This window comes from Ovis aries, chromosome 13 (assembly GCF_016772045.2).
Source record: "Ovis aries strain OAR_USU_Benz2616 breed Rambouillet chromosome 13, ARS-UI_Ramb_v3.0, whole genome shotgun sequence".
NCBI lineage: Eukaryota > Metazoa > Chordata > Mammalia > Artiodactyla > Bovidae > Ovis > Ovis aries.
In genome coordinates this window covers 50,691,279-50,713,306 of record NC_056066.1, presented here as the reverse complement: position 1 = coordinate 50,713,306, position 22,028 = coordinate 50,691,279, and the positions used below count along the sequence as shown (strand labels likewise).

At 51.1% G+C, this 22,028-nt stretch overlaps 1 protein-coding gene across 6 annotated transcripts in view; it reads left to right on the top strand.

Annotated features, from left to right (window-relative positions):
• Nucleotides 1-495: 495 nt before the first annotated feature.
• Nucleotides 496-22,028, top strand: part of SMOX (spermine oxidase) — a 36,070-nt gene continuing 14,537 nt past the window's right edge. For 5 of the 6 annotated variants that reach the window (XM_027976830.3, XM_012188709.5, XM_004014356.6 and 2 more), the window contains exon 1: nt 496-679. The gene's annotated coding sequence lies outside the window, so the exon portion shown is untranslated. Of the gene's footprint in view, nt 680-11,865; nt 17,404-22,028 lie in introns of those variants that run through there. The other variant, XM_042229751.2, reaches the window with a different exon arrangement.

Here is a 22,028-nt window from a genome sequence, read left to right as displayed (position 1 = left end):
TGGTGGTGGCTGGGTGTGAAGTGGTGTTGCAGACAATCTGAGGCTAGAGGAAGCCCCTTAGGGACCCCCCCTCCCCCCTGCCCCCAACTGAGATCCAGTGGATCTGCGAAAGTGAAGGCAGCTCTGGGAGGAGAGAGAGGTTCCTCTTCCTTTCGACGGTAGGGTTTGGAGTTCTGTAGGTAAACTGAGTCCAGGGGCCTAGCTCTGCTTGTTGCTTGGCAGGCTCCACCTTATGCCCAAGCACAGGGCAGGCAGAGCTGGACTAACTGCTTTTCTCTTGGGGGGCAGGTGGGAACGTTAAGTGCCCAGATTGAGGAGGTGACGTTGGAGCTCAGGTGGGGAGCGCTGGGTCCCAGTCCCTCTGCAAGAAGGGACACAGAGGTCCTCTGCCAACGCGGCCTCCAGCCTCCCCGCCCCTGTCCAGTTGAGCCCGGGAGGAGCTCGGCGCGTCCCCGCCTAGAGGCGGAGCGGGGGCTGGGCCTGAACGGATTGGGCGGGGTTGGTCGGGGACGTGAGGCTGAACGGGGCCCCACACAGGCCGCGGCGGCTGGCTCGGGCCCCTAAGGTCCCAGCAGCGGCTGGAGGAGGAAGCCAAGCGGTTGAGGAGAAGGGGAGGTGGAGGAGGCCGAGGTGGAGCGCCACTCGCCGAAAACTCTCTTCCCCGGCTCAGCAGGGAAAGGTACAGCACGCGCCTGCTCCCCGATCCTCGACCCCCGGCCGCCGGCCCCATTCCGGCGCAGGCTGGGGCTGCGCCGACCGCGGGAGGGTGAGGGGCACGCAGCAGCCCCGAGGGCTCGGCCGGTCCGGGGCTCCGGCAGCTAGAGCGGCGGTCGTGCGGGAGGGCGAGGGTGTCCGGTGTTCCCGGAGGCTGGCGGGGGCGGTGGGTGCCGCGCCCCTTTGCTCGTGTTGCGGGAGGCGGCGGTCCGACCCGGTGGCGGTGGTTCCCGGGGCAGGGGCTGCGCTGGGGTGGAGGGCAGGCGGGACCCTGGGGCTGCGTGCGACAGGAGAGCACCCCGTGCGCCCGGCGGGCGTCCTCGGTGGGAGCAGACAAAGCCGGGCGCTGACGCCCCTCGACTGCTCGGGCGACCCAGAGGGTGGGCGCTGGGGAGGGAAGAGAAGGCGCCAGGGCGATGGTCGGGACTCTGGAAGAGGCTGGGCCGTCCTCCCAAAGGGCCTCCAGGCAGTCTCCTCGCGGGGGGTATGGGAGGAGTCCCCCGGACAGGGTGGGGAGCAGCTCTCTCCGAAGAGCCAACTAGGGGCTCACAGGCTGCTGTAGGTTAGGCTCCCTACCTACTCAGAAAGGGGTAGGGAGTGTTGAGTGCCCAATTTGGAGGAGGGGCTTAGAGACAGAGCCGGTGAGAGGCCTGGGGACCCCCTCGGAGCTTGCACCAGGAAAAGGCATGGCCTGATAAGACAAGCGCTGTAGCTGGCAACTGTGGTGAGTTGTCCCCACAGGTTGGTTGCAGGATCTGCCGGTGGTGGCACATCCCGTGCTAGACCGCGAAGTAGGTGGGTAACTTGTCTGTGTCTGGAGCAGGCAGCAAAACGGCAGGTGTCTAGAGGGGGTCATTGGAATGGGTATGCATGCATCTGAAAGTGTGTAGCGAAGGACCCACATCTGCGTTTTGCATCTTTGCCCCTCCTCCTCTTTCCTCTAGTTAGCTGGGGTCGAAGCATCCCAGTTCCTGCCTCTGGCTAATGCCTCCACTAGGATTCCAACGTAGTCTGCTCCCTGTCCCTCATTCTTCAGTTACCTCTCCTCTTGGATCATTCACAACAGTACCTTCTTAACATGCTTTGGCACCCCCCCCCTTCCATTTTATGACCCTCCCCCACCTTTTTTTCTTCATCCCTCATTCTCCCCCGGCTACAGATGACCTCACTTCCCTTCACAGTAATACTTCTCCAGAGAGCTGCCTGTACCTATGGTCTCTCTGTTCTTCAGCTCACTTGACCTGGCTTTGGTCCCACTGCTTCATTGAAACTGCCCTAGTAAAGGTCTCCGGTGGTTTATACTCCCCTATAAGCATATCTTCCTCGGCCTCCCTTGGTCTAGATCATTCTTTGTAATGTCCTGTCTTGACTTTTGGTTTTCTTCCTCACAAACCCCCTTTCCTCCTACCAAAGCCCTTCCTTACTTGTTTTTAAGGATGACTTTTTCACACAGTTGTAAATGTTGGAGGATCCTGGGCTCTGTTCTTAGCCCCCTCCTTTCTCCTGAGTCCCTTCTATTTACGTTCCCCTCAAGCTCTCATTTTTTTCTTCTAATTTTTAAAATCATTAATTTCAAACATTAATTTACAAGCACAAATCTTAAATGTATATCATTTTCATTCTCATAATTTTATGTAGCAAATTTTATCTTCAGTTCTAACCTCTCTATCCAGCCACAGTCTAATGATTTATGATGTTATAGGTATGAAAACTTAATATGGATGAAACAGAGTTCTGACTGCAGTCCCCAAGCATGACCCTCCTGTGGCCTTCCCGTCTCAGTAAAGGCCCAATAACCCACCTGCCGTCAAAGACAGGAAACTAGGTGGCATCTTTTTCCTTCTCTCCATAGTTGGTATTACAGCAAGTTCCTTTGCCAAATCTATCTCAGGCCTATTCTTCATACTCTGACTCCATGCTACTGCCCTAGGCTACTGCCCCAGGCCAAGCTATCTTTTCCGTCTTGCCTTAATACTGTAGTAGCCTCTGCCTGCTTTCCCCAAGTCTGCAATTGCCTCCTCAAATCCGTTTTAACAGCAACAAGAACAATTTAGAAAAATATTGAGTAGTCTCATTCCTCTAAGAGCCTAAACAGCTCCCTTTTGTACTTGGAGTAAAATTTCAAAGCTTTCCCCTGGCCTTTCAGGTCTCCCATGATCTGGTCACTGCTGACCTCCCCTAGGCTAATCCTGACCACTGTCCCCTTTGCATTTTTCTGACAGCCACACCTGAATCACTTCTGCCGTTTGAACACTTAAGCTTTTTCCTGCCCTGTGGCCTTTGCCTGTGCTGTTTTCTCTGCCTAGAATGTACTTCCAATGTTTTCTACTGGACTGGCTCTGCTCCTTCTTATTTTTCAGGTCTTGCCTCAAATATGCCTTCCCATCATTCTTTGTAATTCATCATAGCACGTGGTTTACTTTCTTCATTGTGCTTATCACAGTTCATAACCATTTGTTGCAGCTGTCTGTTTACTTTGTGTAGCGTCCTAAGGACTGGCCCACTGTTGCATCTGGAGCATCTAGCAGAATGCCTGGAATGTAGCCAATATTCAGGAAATCTTCAGCCAGGTGGGAAGGCCAGGCAGTGCAGGAGCCCCCTGTAAATCTCAAGTGATCATAGGACTTTTATTTTCTTTCCTTGAAAGCAGTTGTGCAAATCACTGCAAGAATCTGAGGGGGCCAGTGGGAAAAGGGAAGTAGAGATGGTACAAATGGCTTAAAGGCAGGCCTGTACATGTAGTGGCAGATTGGATGGATTTGGGGGGGGTGTGGAGTTGATGTGGATTGCTGTGGGTTGGGGATCAATGCTTTCCTTTGCTCCCTTTGGTGGAAATCCAGATTAGATCAACAGAAGGGTATGTACCTGTGTGCTTGTGTATGTTTTCTAACTCAGGAACTAGAGATGGCCTGGCAGCCAGAGCTTTATTTCAGGTTACTTTCTTGGGTGACTGCTGGGTACCCAGCCCTGGGGGCAGAGAGTTGACGGGGAGGAAGAAGCTGAGGTCTGGGGGTCTCTAGTCCTTTATCTTCCCACCCACAGCTCTCTTCTTTGCACAAAGGAGCCCAGCTGAGAAATGAGCTGTTTGGCTAGTGTTCTCAGAATGAAGTCAAGGGTCCTCAAATCTGGGGGTGGGAAGTGCAGCCTTAGTCAGGGAGACTGGTGATGGAGCAAGATAACACTGTGAGGTGAGTGCTAGACCTAGGGGCTTGGGGTTCAGATCACAACTGGGCTGGCATGCCTAGGAAAGGCTTTGGGCTGGGATAGAACGGGGAGAAAAGAGGGTGTCCTGGGTGGGAGAAATTGAGCAGAGGCCAAGAGGCTAGTCCAGGGCCCTGGTATACTCACTGAGTGCCAGGCAGTATTCTAAGGACTTTGCAAATATTAGCTCCTTTCATCCTCTTAACAGCTCTATAAGGTAGGTCTTATTCCCATTTTACAGATTGGAAGACCAAGGCATAGTCATCCAGCTCAATAGTCACAGAGGAAGGATTTGAACTTAGGCAATCTGGCTTCAGAATCCATGCTCTAAGTCACTCTACTCGGTCACTTCTTTCTTACCTCTCAGACATGTGAGCTGAAGTCTTTTCACCAAGTGTTTTTTTTCCTGCTCCCAAAGGTGCTTGGCCTTGGGGCTGGAGAGGTAGGAAAGAAGTCAAACCCTCTAAGGTAGAAGGGGTCCTTACTCAGAGTGGGTGGCTGAGTCTGTCTGTTTCATGCCTCTCCTTTTCTTCTAGGAGGGGCATTGTGCCCAAGCCAAATAGGGTGTCATGCATAATGCGATTTTGGGGAGCTAGGGAGGACATTTTCTTCTGGTACAAAAACAGCTCCCTGCTTGAGATGCCACCATTAGAATGTCACGTCTTTGATTCAGCATTGCCCCATTGCCCTCTTCATCTGCCTGTGGGGACTCCAGAGAGGTCAGATAGGAGCTCTGCAGATAAACTAGCCTATTCTGGATTCAATCTAGGATGTTATGAGGTGGAGGTTCAGACTTGACCTTGGGAAACCTGGATGGGGGTCTAAGTAGAGCTGGGTTGAAGGTGGGAGCAGAGCTGGGGGAACAGAGAAATGGGAACTGAAAAGAGCTTACTCTACTTCAGTATTGGCCCTGTCCTTACTTCTTTCTGTGTCTGTAAAATGAGAGTCCAGAGACGTTTTTTCTTTGATCCCCAGAGGCTGTGGAAGCCAGGAACTCCTTGAGGTCCATGCTTGAATACCTTCTTGAAGACCCAGGGCAAAGGAGCAAGGACTTCTCATGGGATGCCAGCCTGCAGGAACTGGGCCAGAAAGGAGGGGGTGGGCAGGAGGGTGTGGCAGCCCTGTCCTTTGAGGCTTTTCTGTTTGGTCATGAGGATGCCTCGGGGCAGGTGACTTGGCCTTCCAGGGGCCTGGCTAAATAGGCAGAAAAAAGGTTTGTTGACCACACAGGGATGGAGTCTCCTTGTTCCACATTCTGACCCCAGGTTTTAGGGGATCTGCTTATCTATCACAGCAGACCTCCCAGTCCCCCAGGGAAAGAGGGAGATTCGGAGGCATTCTCTTCTGCATTTTCCACATTGTTGCTGGAAGCTAATTAAGCCCATGTTTCTGAGGAGTGCTTCTTCTCTGAAGTATGCAATGGGCTTGTCCACCCTGCCCGAGTCCTTGTCTGCTGAGTTGAGGTGAAGACAGGCTAGAGCTGAGTGTGGACTTCCCAATAACTGGCCCTGGGCCTTGTTACCTGGAACTGGCACCTGACATCTGTGCCCCATCCCGGTGCTTGGAGCCACTGGGAACACAGGACTGGGTCCCCACTCATCAGGATAAGAGTGAGCCAAGCCAGATGTGATATAGTGGAACGTGGTTCAGAACAGCTTCTTGGAGGAGGTGGTGCTTTAAGGGGCCTTTGAAGTCCTGGGTGGCTTTGGCCAACACAGGATGGGATGGTTTTCCTGAGGTGGAGCAGGAGCCCAAGCCTGGACAAGTCAGTTGAAGCACTGATTGCCAAGTCACTGAGTCTAGACTTGATTCACTAGGCCCCCAAGGAGCCGTCGAAGCTTGCCATGAATGCAAGGACTTGATTACATCAGTGGTCTATAAAAGTATTTCTCAAACTCTAGCATACATGTGGGTCATCTCGGCAGCTTGTTAATAATAGTCAGGTTCCATTTCAACAGGTCTGGGATGGGGCCCAAGATTCTGCATTTCTAACAAGCTCCTGGTTGGTGTGGTGCTGCTGGCTTATGGGTTATCTTTGTGTAGTGAGGGTTGAGACTGGGGACTTTGGGCCAGGCAGATGCAGGGATGGGCACAGATCAGGTGAGACCTGAAACAGGTAAATGAGACTGTCTTGGCTCCTGCGGACTGTGTTGGGGGAGGTGTAGAGACTACTTGTATGAGGGTAGGGCAGAGGGGAGTTATGAAGAGGGTATGGGATGGAGGGGCTACTCTGTTGGGAGGTGGGGCCAAGTGAGGGGCTTCTGGGAACTTGGGTCTCAGACTGGGAACACAAGCCTGATTTCTAGGTTGCCAGACTTTGAGGAGCTCCCGAAACCATGAGAAAGTATCTTAGGTGACTGCCCCAGGGCAAGATGACACGTGGGTAGCATGTTGGGCATCTTATCTCTCCCCACAGCCAAGCTGGCCTATGGTTAGCCAATCTGGGGTGAGCACCCTTCCTCTAGCCAGGGTGTGGCCAAGGAGATTAGGGAAACAGCTGACTCCAGCCCTAGACATGCCATCTTCTCCTCAAAGCCCCGAAAGTCTCCCCAGTTGCTGAGCCATTACCCCCCAGCAAGTAACCCTTATCGCTGCCTGGCCTGCGTGAGTCCTTGAAGCTGCCCTGATGGTTGCATGAGTTGCTGTTGGGCCACGTGGGCGTGGGGAGGCGTGAATGCTTCTCTCTGCTCTGCCCCTGGCTGGGTCACTACAAGCAAGTGACTGCTCTGCCTTGAGGCCTCAGTTTCCTGTCAATTGAGGGATTCAGTCTCCTCCCGGGGGAGCAGTGGGGAGAGTTGCAGGGTTTGTTGAATGGAACACTGCATCTTCCCAGAATGGCAGCTTAATACATTTTAATCCTGATTACTACTGAAACTCATGTGCTAAAGATGGAGTACAGAGAGTGATTTGCCTAGAAGAGCTGTCCAGCTTGATTTGGGGGAGTCTCCCAAGACCCCTTGTTCTCTGGGCTTTGCATAGCCTGAAAGGTAGTATCTGAGGCCCCTGGTCAAGGAGGTCCCTCTAGACCCTAGCAGAAGTGTAGGTAGTCACCCTACCCAAAGGAAGGTAGGAAGTTCAGTTCAGTCGCTCAGTCGTGTCTGACTCTTTGCGACCCCATGAATCGCAGCGTGCCAGGCCTCCCTGTCCATCACCAACTCCCAGAGTTTAACCAAACTCATGTCCATCGAGGGACATGAGTTTCCTGTCAATTGAGGGATTCAGTCTCCTCCCTGGGGAGCAGTGGGGAGAGTTGCAGGGTTTGTTGAATGGAACACTGCATCTTCCCAGAATGGCAGCTTAATACATTTTAATCCTGGATTACTACTGAAACTCGTGTGCTAAAGATGGAGTACAGAGAGTGATTTGCCTAGAAGAGCTGTCCAGCTTGATTTGGGGGAGTCTCCCAAGACCCCTTGTTCTCTGGGCTTTGCATAGCCTGAAAGTAGTATCTGAGGCCCCTGGTCAAAGGAGGTTCCTCTAGACCCTAGCAGAAGTGTAGGCAGTCACCCAACCCAAAGGAAGGTAGGAAGTTCAGTTCAGTCGCTCAGTCGTGTCTGACTCTTTGCGACCCCATGAATCGCAGCATGCCAGGCCTCCCTTTCCATCACCAACTCCCAGAGTTTAACCAAACTCATGTCCATCGAGTCGGTGATGCCATCCAGCCATCTCATCCTCTGTCGTCCCCTTCTCCTCCTGCCCCCAGTCCCTCCCAGCATCAGAGTCTTTTCTAGTGAGTCAGCTCTTCACATGAGGTGGCCAAGGTACTGGAGTTTCAGCTTCAGCATCATTCCTTCCAAAGAACACCCAGGACTGATCTCCTTCAGAATGGACTGGTTGGATCTCCTTGCAGTCCAAGGAACTCTCAAGAGTCTTCTCCAACACCACAGTTCAAAAGCAGCAATTCTTTGGCACTCAGCTTTCTTCACAGTCCAACTCTCATATCCATACATGACCACTGGGAAAACCATAGCCTTGACTAGATGGACCTTTGTTGGCAAAGTAGTGTCTCTGCTTTTGAATATGCCATCTAGGTTGGTCATAACTTTCCTTCCAAGGAGTAAGGTAGGAAGAGCAGACACTAAAGACACTGGTTCTGCTGCCCTGGGCAGTGCCAAGAGGGGCTTTCAGGCTGAGCTCCCAAAGTGTCACTCATAACTCCTAAAAGGGGACCCCGTGCTCCCCTCCTTGATTCCTACCCATGGTCTCCCTGCTGTGCAGGCTGTCCTGAAGGGTGGACTGTTGCACTTAGTCGTCGTGTCTAACTCTCTGTGACCCCATGGACTGTAGCCCGCCAGGCTCCTCAGTCCATGGGATTTCCTAGGCAAGAATACTGGAGTGGGTTGCCATTTCCTTCTGCAGCTGGAACCTGCATCTCCTGCTTTGGCAGGCTGATCCTTTACTGCTGAGCCACCAGGGAAGCCTGAGGGGTTGGGAGGAGGAAGTGTTTCTCAAAGACTGTTCTGAGAAGCCTCAAGGTTTCAGGGGACAAACAAGGGTAGAAACTGGAAAAGCCACTCTACAACTCTGTGGGAGATTCAGAATACATTTAAAAGACTCTGACAAGTCCTGTAGAAAAGAAACTGGTATTTCCTAAACTGATTTGATCATAGAAAGAAAAATTTTTTGAAGACATCCTAATAATGACTACCTGACCAATAAAACACCTGATGGGAGGGGCTGATGTGGGAGGATGTTGTTCCATGAGAGACTGTAAACATGGGTGATAGGTGGGCCCAGAAGTGCCAGGGAGGGGAGGTAGGATGGAGCAATAGCTTCCTGGGAGAGGTGGACTTGGTGGTGTGGGTTCAGTTTGGACAGTCAGTGGAAGAAAAGAGCACTGTAGAGGGAGGGATGGCCAGGAGGGGACTGGGGCCCAGAACCAGTCCTGGGTTCTAGGACTCGGGTTCTAGGAAGCTTTGCTTCACTTGGTGGGTGGGCAAGGGACCCAACAGTAGCCAGGCCTGAGTCTTAGGGATTCTGGGAGGGCCTCCTACCCCATCATACCCTGCTGTCTTCTTGCCCTACAAGTTCTCTCCCATCCTTTAATCTCAGAGAGTGGGATTGTGATTCCTGGGCAACAGGCTAAAACCTCTCTATGCCTCAGTCTCATTGGTACTGTGAGGATAATGCTATCTCCCTTTTAGGGTTGTGTAACACCCAGATTCTTGTTGCCTGCTCTTAGTGTGATTGACAGGGCTGCAGGCAGTGTCTCCAGGAGGATCCAGGGAAGCAGACTGTCAGAGATTTGAAAGGCACAAAGGTCAGGAAAAGACTCTGATGCTGGGAGGGATTGGGAGCAGCAGGAGAAGGGGACGACAGAGGATGAGATGGCTGGATGGCATCACTGACTTAATGGACATGAATCTGAGTGAACTCCGGGAGTTGGTGGTGGACAGGGAGGCCTGGTGTGCTGCAATTCATGGGGTTGCAAAGAGTCAGACATGACTGAGCGACTGAACTGAACTGAACTGAAGGTCAGGAGAGAGCATTGATAGAGCATTGATGGGGTTTCATTGTTGATGGCTCATTATGTTGACCTCGCAAACAAAGAATAAAATCACAGTGATCCTTGAAATGACCAAATTGCCCAAATGACATTCTGTTTTCTCACTGGCCTACCTTCTCAAAGCTATGAGACCACCAGATTCCAGACCTCTGGCTACGTGACCACAGGACTCAACTACAGGCTAAAAATTAACCATCCCTTCAGAGAATTTTTCATTGGTGGGGTATAAGAAAGACCCTGTCAGAATTCTCCTTAAGGGCCAGTCACCCTCTCGTTTCACTCTAATAAATTTCCCTTTTCTTGCCTGACAGTCCGGCTTGCTCTCTTTTTCTTTGCACTCACCTTGAGGCTTGGGGTAGGGTCTTGATTAGAACAGAAGAGTGATCTGGAAGGGCGAGAGAAGGAGTGAGTGAGGACTGGCTTTCTAGGGGAGTGGCTAGCAGGGTGGGGATATCTGGGCAGAAGGTGGAGGTTTCACATGCCCTATGGGCCAGGTCTGGGTGTGGGAGTCTTGGGGTCCAGTGGGAGTGTGCAGAAGACAAAGGGCCTGCGGGCAGGGAAGAGGTGTCAGGGACCTGTCTTCATTCATTAGGCCACTGGGAACCATTGAAGGCTTTTGGGCAGTGCAGTGGTTTGATCAGAACAGTGTTTTAGTAAGAAAAGTGGCTGGGTGTGATGGTGGGTGAGGAGTACAGGACTCCCTACTGGGCTTCCTAAGAGAATTGCTGTGCTCTTTCATGTCTCAAGCATGGGGCCAGGGATGAGTGAACTGCTCATAGTCATTTTCAGAGCTCTGAGTCATTTTCCCAAAAGGTTAAGAATCTCACTTTTGTCACTTTCTCGGAAGGGGTGTCTAAAGTGTAAGACAGGGAGAATCCCTGGGCCTGTGCTCCTCCTGCCTCCCCTGTAGCTGGGAGAGGAGGTCAGTGAGGTCACCTTTCCTTGCCCCTTGTCACACCTCATTTCCTCTGAGGTGTGAGGACTCTGTTCAGCAGCTCAGGTGGAGGTGATGGAGGTGATGGTATGGCATTTCAAACAACAATCCAGAAATTGCCATAATAGTGCATGTGGGTAAGAGCCCTACTTGCTGACAACAGCTCTCAGGGAGGCCCTGGGTGCTCAGTGAGCTTTCTTACCCAGTTCAGCTGCACCCTCTTCTTCCTTTGCCCCTGTTTCTTTCTTCTTCAACTAGGCAGGAACCCAAGGTTTCTCCTGCTCTCTCTAAATCAGGAGTCAGTAGGAGGGGATGAAGAAAAACATTTGGATTCAGCCAAACCAGGATGACTTAGCTGTGTTGGGGCAGGTAAATTCAGTACCCCTGCCTCTCAGTCTAGGTTCCATTAAAAAAAATAACTTATTTAGTTTTGGTTGCACTGGGTCTTCACTGCTGCCGTGGCCTTCTCTCTAGTTGTGGTGACTGGGTGCTAGTCTGAAATTGTGGTGCCTGGACTTGTCGTTGTGGTGGCTTCTCTTGTTGGAGCAAGGGCTTTAGGCATGCAGGCTTCAGTAGTTGTAGCTCTTGGGCTCTAGAGCACAGGCTCAGAAGTGGTGGCATTCAGGCTGAGTTGCCCTGTGGCATGTAGGATCTTCCCAGACCAGGGATCGAACCCATGTTTCCTGCACTGGCAGATAGATTCTTTAGCTGCTTCTTGGGGGAGGGTGTTAAGGAAGGTTTGATTTAAGACCAAGAGAAGCAGCACTTGGAAATGAGTTGTAATTTATTAGGAAACAGAACAAAGAACCCAGCCACCTTCTGCAGCCTTGTCTGAGGCCCTGATGGACACATAATTCCTCTCCTTGTGGTGCATGGGGCATGAGCTATTTCCCAAAGATGGGAATGCTGGCAGTGCCAGCAAGTAGCATGATTGGGTCTCAAATCTGGGTTCTAGGACATCTGGTTTGATGCCCTTTTCTCAAGTCACAGACCCCTCAGAGCCTATCTCCACACCTTCAGCCATGCCTTCCTACCCACAACCAGACCTATTCCCCAGGCCAGTCCAGCCCAGCCCCACCCCAAACTACTGACTCCAGGGAGAGAGGGCTGATGGGTGCTCTCAGTGGACAGGCAAATAGCTAGACCTTAAGTCTGCTAAGTAGGAGACACACAGGACCACCAGTGGGCAAATGTTCATAGCAAAGACTTTTTAAGTGAGGTCTTTAAGTGTTGAACGCACATATCTCTTTTACTTTCTTCTGTTTTGGAAAATTAAAAAATCATATACACTTAGTGCAAAACTTTGAGTTAATCTGAGAAAGTAACTCAAGAAAAGATGATGAATTTGATTCATTCTCTGGCTTTAAGAAAGAGTAAAATCTGAGCCTTAATATCTTAGTATATTTTAGATTGCCAGATGACAGGTTGTGGAACCTCTCTGAAACTCACTCAGTTTTGTCCTCTGTAGAAGGGGGATATTGACATGATTAACCTAAACATTCCATGCCAAATTGCCCTCTGTACCTCAGACATACTCAGTGAAAAATAGTGGTAACAGCGATGATATAATTATAAGAACAGACTTTTCTTGATTCTAAAAGCTGGTGAGTTTTTAAGTTTGTCTTTGAACTCAACAAAAGAACTTGAAGAATATATTTATTGTCTAAGCTCAGTGTTTAAACTCTGTAGGTGTTTTAGGGATTAAATCATGGGGCCCACATACGCATTTTGAAATGAACACCATTGGCTTTTCTGACTTGGTTCCAGCTCTTTCTGAGGCTGGCAGGTGATAGCAAGGGTGGAGGGTGGTGGTGTTCTGCTTCAGGGTTGAACTTTATGAAGAGCTCTTTATTGGGTGATCCTGTATAAGGAGAGCACAGTTAAACCACCTTGGAGTTACCAGGAGAGGAAAATCTTGGGCCAGAGAGAAGAGGTGACTGTTTAGAGGGAATTATCATTTAGCCGCTCTTAGAACTTTCTTTTGTGCTACCAAAATCACTATCCTTGTCACTATTTATGGAGGGTAAAACCAAGGGCAAAGGGCTGTGGTCTGGCAAGCCTTAAGTCAGTCCCCATGGGACCCACAGCCCACCTGACTAATGCCTTGGCCAGGAGGCGAGTGGCCTCTGGGCAGCAAGTTTTGGCAGTGTAGCTAGCCCTGGGTGCCTGGTACAGTTTGTACAGTGCCACTGTGTGGGGAGGGGTAAGACAGAAGTGCCAGATCGAGGACTGTCCTCAGGCCTGCTGCTCTGGGAGGCTGACCGAGGGCCTGAGAGGTGGGCAAGTGCAGGGTAGAGAGCTGAGCTGGGCATTGACAAGCCTGCTTTGCCCTTCACTCTGTCTGGGTGTCCTCTTTCACACCTGTGAACGTTTCTGAGCCTGTTTCCTCATCTTTTAAATGGGCACCAGGGTGTTTGGGAGGATTAAATGATGCCATGAATGGAAAGTGCCCAGCACAGGGCCTGGCACACGAAGGGCTCAATTAATAGAGATTTGCTCTGGGGTTTATTTAGTAACTGGACGGTGGAGAGATGTTTTCTTCATGATCATGCCTGCCACCTGTGCTCTGTGATAAACCAGGTTGAGTTTGGGGGTGATGAGCAGAGAAGAGGGAGCTTTGCAGGAAGGGAGCTTTGCAGGAAGGAGCCTCTTCCTGCAAATGCTGCCTGAACCAGCAAAAGCCTTGGATATCTCAACTATGCCATTAGGAGCCTGAGTCCTGCGCTGAGTAGAATGGGGACCCCACCCGTAGCTTGGGAGCCCCACCTGTGGCTCCAGAGCCTCTCTTAGAGAGGAAAATCTTTCCTTGAGAGAGCCATGAGTGGGGTCCCCACTCTACTTAGAGAGCCCCCCACCCCCTCGGGGCTGGAGCTGAAGCACAGATCGGCTTTGTGCAGAGTCACGAGGGGCAGGCAAGGGGGAACTGCGCCTGGCCGAGCTGCCTCACAAGCCTCAGTTCTTGTCAGTGATTTTGAAAGAGTCATTGGAAACTGCTGACTGTGCTGACTTCCTTCCCTCCAGAACTATGAGGCTGCGGCTCCTGGCAGGGAGAGGGGAGAAGCCCTGCCGGGAGGCTACCTCTTCATCTGCCAGCTCACACCTCCTTGGCCTCAAGTGCCCTGTCTTCTGAATGGGTGGATCTCCATGTGGGCACATTAGCTCAGGTCAGGGGCTGGGTAAGGCCACGCCTGCAGGTGATGCCTTATGCAGTGGGGCTGGGAGAGGGGCCCTCGGCTGTGTAGGGGCAGGCTCAGCCCTGCGATGGGAGGTGGCCCGGAGAAGCATTCCTAACTCTCCTGAAGCCCCAAGGAAAGAACTGGGCTCTGGAATCAGGCCACCAGGGCCCTTCTCTTGCATGTGGGTCCCTGAACCAATTTTTGTCTTTCTTACTTCACAGGCTTGTTGTGAGGGGGAAAGGAGACGACCAGTTGACAGAGAACTTGTAAGGGTTGGTCCTGGTGTCATGATTGGCCACCCAAGTCATCCTGACCCCATCCTTGCTCTCACTCCCACATTCCTTCACTCAGCAAATCCGTAGGAGGTCACCACAGCATTTGTAGGCTCTGGCCCCCTCTTGCCTCTCACTTCCTCTGCTCTGGTGTCACTCTGTCAGAGAGGCTTCCCTGACCTCCCCATACAGAGCAGCTGCCTCTCCCCTTATCTGCTTTGCTCTGTGGCACCTGTCACCCCTGGCGACTCAGACAGTAAAGAATCTGCCTGCCAGTGCAGGCGATGTGGGTTCGATGCCTAGCTTGGGAAGATTCCCTTGGAGAAGGAAATGGCAACCCATTCCAGTATTTTTACCTGGGAAATCCCATGGACAGAGGAGCCTGATTGACTACACTCCATGGGGTCGCAAAGAGTTGAACACGACTGAGTGAATAACACAGACGCATACAGACACACATACACGCATGCACACACACGCATACACCTGCCACCCCAATCCTTGACGGGGAGGCATCTGGCTGTTTCTGTGCAAGAGCCAGTCACAGAGTAGCACTCACTCAACTTTACTGTTGTTTTTATTGTGGTAAAATACACAAAAAATTTATCACTTTATCCATAACATGCAGCTCAGTGGCTTTTAAATATATTCACCTTGTTGTGCTACCATCACCACTAAAACTGAAATTCTGTACCCTTTAAACACTAACTCCGTTTTCCCCCACTCCCCTGTCCCTGACAACTCCCATTGTACTTTCTGTCTCTCTGAAGTTGACTACTCTTCGTACCTCATATGAGTGGAATCATATAGTACTTGTCCTTTTGTGACTGATTTATTTCACTTAGCATCGTGTCTTCAAGGTTCATCCATGTTGTTGTGTGTATTAGAATTTCCTTCCTTTTCAAGGCTGAATAACATTCCATTGTATGCAGTTACCACATTTTGTTTATTCATCCATTGATGGACGCTTGAGTGGATTCCATCTTTTGGCTATTGTGAATAATTCTGCTATGAAGGAGGGGGAAGGTACATCTTGAGGGAAGCAAAACATATATCCCTCCAAAAACTTGAGTGGGAGCCCAAGATCCATTAGAGAACAGATGTGATGACAATACCCATTTTGCAGATGAGAAAACAGAGTCTTCCCTGGGTCACTTAGAGTTAGACCTCATCCCTGCACTCTGGGTCCTCTCTGAGGGTTTTTCCTGTGAACCATGGTTTCCATGAAAACCATGGTGTTAAAGGTAGTCCCAAAGGAGGAAACTATTTAGCAAGCTGAGTCATCAAGGGAGACACAAAAGTGTGTGTGTATATGTGTGTGTGTGTGTGTGTGTGTGTGTCGGGGGGTGTTGGGAACAGAAAGACAAAGGAGGATGAGGAGAGAAACAAAAGGTGTCTTCCTGGGGTTCCCCAAGGGCCATGGTGACTTGGGTGCCTCAGAACAGGGCTGGTATGGTCTTGAGGCTGATTTTCTCTCCCCAGATTCAGCCCTTCCCAGGGTAGTGAGTGACTATGAGTACCATCTCCCATCAGCCCTCCCCTGCCCATGGCCTGATTCACGTCACCAAGGGCAGTCTCACACCAGTGTAGTCACTGGCGTAGTAACCAGCTCTGTGGTCTCTTATACTTCTGTAGTTAATGGCTTCCTAGAGGGGTGGTTAGAGTTGGGATGTCAGGTCCTGCTCAGAAGGAGGGAAATTCAGGCCGTGAGGTCTCATCCTAAGGGTTGCTAAAGGGAGCCACAGTGAAACCTGTGCCTTTAGGACTTTGCTGGGGACACAGGACATTGGCTAATAGGGTCCGGGGTCCTGGCTGGCCTCATTCAAGGTACGGGTTGTGGATGTTGGCAATTTGATCTCTGGCAGTTCGATGTCAGAGCATGATCCACTCATTTTTGCTGAAGGTGGGAGGGATCTCTAGGATGGATTCCCTGGTTCCACTGCCAGCTGAGCTTTATGCCCATCAAAAAGACCCTATCCCTTCCCTGACTTCTCCCCTTCCTTTTTTCCCCTCCTCCACCCCTTCTCAGGTAGTCTCTGGTTTGTGTCTCTGCAGGCAGCTATAAGCTGGGTTCTTAAAACAATTCACTTAGTCTATCCCACCTTGCAGAGTATCAAGGGAAATATGAACTAGCCAGAGCACTCACCCCCCAGGAATGCCTTCCCGTCCTGCCTACCAGTGCCTTCGTGGGTCATGCCTTTGGCTCTGACAACCCCCCAAACACTGAGTTTAGGGCTGTCTTTTTTCCATGCAGTGCAGGCTCCCCACTTCTCTTCTGAAAAAGGCTTACAAGGCCTTTTAAAATTGTGCTTTTAGGGACTTTACGCATTTGGTTACAGGAAAGAAATGTGGCTAATAAAGACATTATGCTTGGAGAAAAGTCTAAGTGCCAAGAAGGAAGATGTGGCCCCTAGAGCCCCTTCCCCATGTTGGCCTGGGAGGGGCAGAGAACACTGCCGGTGGGAGGGCTCTGCAGAATGCAGCCCACATGCTTTGTCTCTTTCATTGATTGAGCTTACAGTTGGCAAATGGCCACCATATCTGATGCCTACTCCCCACCCACTCCCTGGCAAGACTGGTGGGATAGTCAGGCTGAGTCAAGGTTGGGGGTCGGTCATACACAGGCTGTGGGATAGTCTGGTTGATGCCAAGGCTAAGGTTTACCCTGATATTAGGGTTGGGGTCAAGGTTGAGGCTAAGCTCAGATGAAGACAGGTTCTTCTATACAAGAAATGGAGCTCTGGGCCCTAGAAGAGGTGGCTCCCTCCCTTTCTGTACTAGTCTCTTTGGGGATCATCCTCCCTTTCCCTTCCTCTCTGAGGTGACCTTGGCAGGTGGCCCCACCTTTTTTCTGTGCTATCATTGAATTCTCCCAGCAGTCCCACCAGATAGCTGTATCTATCCCCATTTTACAGAATAGAAACTTAAAGACTGAAGGAGGCAGGCATTTACACATCAGATGGGGCTTAGAAAAATATGTTCAGAAGACGGGGTACAGGTGCTATGCCTTTGGGGTGAGTTCAGAGGTATTTGTACGTGAAACCCAGAGAAGGGAAGACACCAGTCTGAGGTCACTGCCAAGAGAGACTGAGCTGGCGCCTGAATCCAGGTCTCTGGGTTCCCGGGCCAGTGTTCCCTCCATTCCCCCGGTGTCTTCTTGGGTCACAGACTGCTCTTGCCTTGTCCCCACATTGACCCACCCCAGCCTACCTTCCGTGACGGGCCAGGCCTGGCCCAGCAATCCTGCTTTTTTCACTTCCTGGCTGGCTAGCCTGGGTGAGGAGGGCTGGAGAGGGTCTGGCTAGGAGGAGTTCAGGCTCAGTCCTTCCCTGGGGTTGAGGGTGGGAGGAGCCTCATGGGCAGACACAGAGCCCCATTGTCAGGGCCGCTGTGCAAAGCAGCTGGTCTGGGATTTCTGGGCGTTTTTTACATTTGAAGAATAATTGCATTGTCTAGGGGGCCCTTGAGAATCCAAATCCCTCCCCAGACCTGTCAGGCAGTCCAGAGAGATTCCTCAGGACCAGTATCCCAGCTTCCCTCCCACTCCCTCCCTCCTGTGAGGAGCCTGAGGCAGAGAGGGGTTCCTTCAGAGAAACCGAGGTAGGGTTGCTTCTCCAGGGCACTAGGAGTATCTGTTGGGAGGAGACCATTTTAAGTCCCTGAGTTTGCTTAAGGAAGGTACAAGTGGCCCCTAAAGCTCTGGACAGAGCTCACACGAGCAAGCATGTGGCGTACAGAAGCCTGCTTATTGGAAGGGGTAGGCCCATTTTGGAGTGCGTCAGCTGTTGGGAGTCTGGACTCTAAAGGGTGACTGGAGGTGAGCCAGGTGGGCTAACCGCTTTGGTCATACAGTTGTCTGGGGTATGGTCATTCATCCTGGGATGACCCTGAGAAAAGGACAGGGAGACAGACACATTTGGGAGCCTGAGCTTGTATTCAGAAGGGAGCCAAGGATAGGCAGGCTTTTGTTTCTTCTGAGAGACAATTCTGGAAGGGTGAGGGGCTCCTGGGAGCCCGGTCCCTTGTGGCACTGTTTTTGTTGCAGTGTTCACTATTAGGGACGGAATTAGCCTGATAGGCTGAAGTGGGCTCCAATACTGAGGGGGATGGGGCGTCCTGCACCAACCTGGGTCATTGACATTCTTTGTGATTCACTCCCAGGGCTTGAGGAAGGGGTCACCAGTCTAGTCTGGGACCTCAGCCCTGCTCAGTGATTGTGGAACTGCAGTCTCACTTGAGTAATAGGCAGCAGGAGTTCCTGGGGGTGAGATGCTCATGCTTCGGGAACAGGCTGGGGTTGGGTGGTGATGGCTGCAAAGAACTCTCATTTCCAAGATGTCTGTAGCTTCCGGAAACATCAGTGGAGCAGGCCTTGCTGGTGGTTCAGTTAACACAGAGTCGTGCAGTCACACAGTTGCACAAGCTCTGTGTCCTTCATAAGGCTGTACATGTGTTAAGAGAACCCAGAGCCTCCTTCTGTAATGTGTGGGGAGGGATGTTTTCCATAGGCCTTCAGAGAGGCTAGGCTGGGGATACCTGAGTCTTTGGTGAAGCTGGAGTATGTGTATATGTTTGGAGGGGGCAAGGGAGTGTGTGTAAAACTGGGCAGGGAGTGAAAACTGGAACCAGAAAGAACAGCTGGGTTCAGAGGGGTCAAGGGTTGACATGCTGAGGCCTTCCGCATAGAAGTACATAGTAGATGTTCATGAATTGTTAGATTTAATCCCTGGCTGTGCTTGTCGTGGTTGGATGGCATCACCGACTCAGTGGAATGAACTTGGGTGAACTCTGGGAGATAGTGAGGGACAAGGATGCCTGGTGTGCTGCTGTCCAAGGGGGTCACAAAGAGTTGGACATGACTTAGTGACTGAACAACATGCTGTCTTTAAGGGATGGAACTTGGAATAGGCCCAACAATTCTCCAGGAGTGTGGTTCAGTCGGAGGAGGCAGGCAGGCAGGCACCTGGGGAACAGTGATATGGGGTGTGGGGTTGACAAGATTTGACCTGAGGGGTAAGGGCAGAACTTCTACTTAGGATGTTTTTGAGCCTTGTGAGTGCGCTGGCACTTGAGTGGTTTTACTGTCGTTGAGAAAGCATAAGGAGATGCATGGTGTCCCCAGTTCAGTTCTGGGCTCAGCGAAGTGGCTCAGCAAATTTAGATGTTGGAGGCCTGGACTAAAACATGTTTTTAGCATCTGGCAATTAGGAAATTCTTCTTAGAGGGCTGGACAGGACTATCTCTTTTATTCTTTTAATTTCTTGGAGGGTAAATTTCCGAGGGTGACAAAATGAAACTGCTGAGTATGTTGGGAGAAGGTGGGTGGGAAAGTGGCAGTGGACACATGCTCGGTGGCTAGTGCCCATTCTTGGCACCTGGCCTCGTAGTTTTCACTCATCCTTCTTTGGTGACCCTGCCATGGGACAGGGCCTTTCTACCCTTTTTCCTCTCTTCTGTCTGCTTTCCAATTTGGCTACTTGGGTGGGTTCAGCTGGGGCAGTGTTGGCTCTGGCCTGCAGGGGGAGGTGGTGGCCTGCAGGCCTGAGAAATGGGAGTGAGGGTAGGAGGGGCTTGGGGGTTGGATGGGGAGGCAGTGGGGCATCTGGATATCTTGAATGGGGGTGGAAGCTACTAGGCATGGCCTGCCTGGGGACATGGGAGCCCTACCCTCCTTCCCCTGTTTTGCCTTGGAAACTGGAGCAAGAAGGCAAGAGTCTTTCACTCTGTCCCTGCTCCTTCCCCCGCCTTCTCCTCCCCCTCCCCCTCCCTGCCTGGCTGAGCCAGCACTTTTTTCTTCTCTCCTTTATCTGCTCGAAAAGTACAGGGTGTTCTGTTTCTCCTGTGCATACAGATCAAGGAAGGGTATGTTATTTATTTATTCATTTACTGAAGGCAAGAGGAGAGGCAAGCATCAAGGAGCATTAAGTGATTTTTCTTCCTCAGGAAGGCATTTTCTCATAAAATCAAAAAAATTTCAAAGGAAGAGATGGCACAAACCAACAGAAAACAAATGTGCTCCCTCCCAATCTGAGATAACAGAGGGTCCAAAAGTCCAGTTCAGCATTTAACTGAGGGCCCAGCACACAGTAGGTGTTTCTAGGTATAGTTTTCTCTCTTCGCTTCAGTTTGGATCCCGGGGTAGATTGACTCTATGGGAAGATGGAGATGCCTCATTTTGCCATCTACGGACAGTGCTTGTGACTTCTCTGGCTTAGGGGCTCCAGGGGTTGATAGGCCCATCTGGGACAAGGCTTGTGGAGACATAGAACTAGGGTTAGCAGTGAGGGCCTGTGGAATAGGTGACTGACATGGCCCCTGTTTACCTGTTTCCATCATGACTTCCCTATAGCTCAGATGGTTAAGAATCTGCCTGTAATGCAGAGGACCTGGGTTTGATTCCTGGGTTGGGAAGCTAGGGAATGGCAATCCACTCTAGTATTCTTGCCTGGAGAATTCCATGGACAGAGGAGCCTGACCATGGGGTCACAAACAGTCAGACACGACTAAGCAACTAACGCATGCACCATGGCACCCTATGGGTGATGTCTCTTTAAGCTGAAGGTCTCCGATATGGTGGGAACGTCCTTTCTGTGTTCATCTTAAAGGCAAACTGCCTGCCCACGTTTCCCACACTCCATTCCTGAAGCCTATACCAAAGGCAGTCTAATAAAAATTTAGCTATTATCAATTTTCTAGTTTTTGTATTAGATGATGAGTTCTTAGATGCTTATTTTAAAATAAGTAAATACAGACAATCAAAATAAATAAATAAATAGCTTAAAAAAAATTTAGCTACAGAACTTTACCAATGATTTTCCTGGACAAGGCTCTTAAAAATGCTGACAATTTCTAGACATCCAAATAAGGCCTTATTTAACTGTCATAATAATGTATGTTAGGACACGCTGGACCACTTGAGAGAGAAAGAAATGGAGATCGGAAAGCCAGGAAGTTTAGGTATCCCCTACCCCAATGTGCTGCCCCAGGCGTTTCTTCCCTTTACAGGCGTCCCAAGGCTGAAGTTATCCTACTCCTCCACGTTTTCAGAGTTGGTGCTGCAGGCAGCAAGGGAGTTCTGCCATGAGACCTTAGCGACTTGAGGGAGTACAGAGATCCCGTTTCATCCCAGTTACACCTTGGTCTCCCCAGGAGCTTTTCGAGAAAGGGTTCCATCTGTAAGGTCTGAGAACCACTGCAGTAATCCCACCCCTTTACAGCGTAAAAGTAGTTGTTTTTGGGGGGCAGCCTCAGGTTGGGGGTGGGGCTGGAGGCCTAGGAGCAACGCCCAGGCAAAGATCCCCAGTCTTGGAGAACTGAGGCGTCGGGGCAGCATAGCAGGGTGCTCAGTGTGGTGCCCATCGGCAGCTGCCTGCGTGTTTACAAACCTGATGTAGATCACACTTCTTGCCTGCGCTGCGGGGCGGACTCTTCCTCTCTGTCTGCGCTGGTACAGGCAGCCACACCCTCACCTCTAATTTTAGTCCTCCCAGGGAGAACCTAGGGAGGAAGCGGAGGGCGGCAGAGGGGGAGGGGAGGAAGGGTAAGGGGGAGGGGAGGAAAGGGCTCGAGCCAGCTCTGACCTCCTCGCTCCCAGGAGGCGGAACCGAACATCACTGCGGTGGGGGTGGGCGAGACCGAAGACGCACGAGGAAGAATGTGGAAGCCGGGATACAGGTTCTCCTAGGAGGAGGGGAGCCCCTGCCTCTGAAGGTCTCCGTGTCTCGGGCGCCACCTTCCGGCCCTCTAGGGAATAGGGCCTCCACCGAATCGGGCAGCATGGGGATGGGAGGTGGGGTGCAGTTTGGAGAGTTTGGGGGCAGGAATGGGGTGACCCTCCTGTCCGTGCCCAGGTGTGATATCGGCAGGTAGAGTGGGAAGAGGAGCTCAAGGAGCAGCTTCTCAGCCTGAGCATATTTAGAAAAATAACTCTTTTAAAATCTGTGATAAAAAAATATTAGAGGTGGGATGGAAACGTAAGTGGTCAGACCTTGGAGTGTGGGAAGAAGGTTGTTAGTGCACAGCTTTTATTTTCTACAGTGAGCCAGGAATAGTTATAGAGGTGTTTATGCATACATATGTATACTGGCACTAACCACCATTCATAGAAAGATACATTTCTTTCCAGACCAGAAAGTTCCCTTCTGACCCTTTCACTCATTTCCCTCCTCCCAATCTCTCTTCTGTCATCACAGATTCTTTTTACCGCTTCATGAATTTCACATAAA